The following is a 995-nucleotide window of genomic DNA, read 5'->3' as shown; positions in this document are numbered from 1 at the left end:
TTTCCGCCTACTCGGTTCTTGATTAGGCGGCTGGACCGACAATAGCCTATATCCATAAATAGGGGAGGTAAAGATTCTAAAGTTTGGAGTCGGTCCCCTAGGTTTAAGCCAAGTGCTATGGTGGTTATTAATCCACCAATTACAAAAGGTTGACGGCCTCTAGCATATAAGGTGCGGATATGATGAAATAGGAAGGAGGCGGCGTTTACCTTAGCCTGCGGTTCGAAGACGCATTCGAGGAAGAAGAGTTCCTTTGCGTTGACCTTGCTGTTGTTCGGTCTTCCAAAGACGGTGTTTTGTAGGATACGGATAAAGTATCAGATAGTTGGGTTATGTATATGGGAAACAAGGAGCTCTTCCCAGTTGTTGGCATCTACTCCGGATATTTTCCTAAAGAGGTCGAAAGCAGCAACTGTGCTCCAGTTTAGGTTTGGAGGGATTCTGGGGTAGACTTGACCTTTTGTGGGGAATTGTAGCATGGTACTCAATTGGTTTTGGGTTAAGGAGTACTCGGTGTTGAACATACGGAAGGTTGCGGTACCGGTTAAGAATTCGTCCTCACCGGCTGGAGTGTTGTACGCGTATGAACTTAAGAATTCTAAGGTTAGGGAGGGGTAGGTGGGTTGATTATGAGTGCAAAGGAAGGTTAAGTCGGCAAGGCGGAGCATCCACTCGATACCTTGGAGTAATCCTAATTGTTGTAAACAAGTTAAATCAGGATACCTGGTAGAGACGATGCCTCGCTGTTGGAAACGCTCGAATTGCTCCCTTTGATAGTTTTCATCTTCGGATCGGAAGATGATAGTTCCGAAATTCTGGTTTTCCGCCATAGTGATGAATGAATTTGAAGGAGTAATTTGGAAAGAAAAGAAATGTATTCGATATTAGAGAATGGTTTGTGGTGAATGAAGGGGGGTTTTGATGGGTATTTATAGGAAAAGAATTTGGAAGTTGGAAAGGAGGTGGTTGAAAAGTGAATAAATGTGGGTAAATGT

The sequence above is a fragment of the Lathyrus oleraceus genome, chromosome 5 (assembly GCF_024323335.1).
Source record: "Lathyrus oleraceus cultivar Zhongwan6 chromosome 5, CAAS_Psat_ZW6_1.0, whole genome shotgun sequence".
NCBI classification, from domain to species: Eukaryota; Viridiplantae; Streptophyta; class Magnoliopsida; order Fabales; family Fabaceae; genus Lathyrus; species Lathyrus oleraceus.
The sequence above is the reverse complement of the archived record's forward strand: the minus strand, read 5'-3'. Positions refer to the sequence as shown.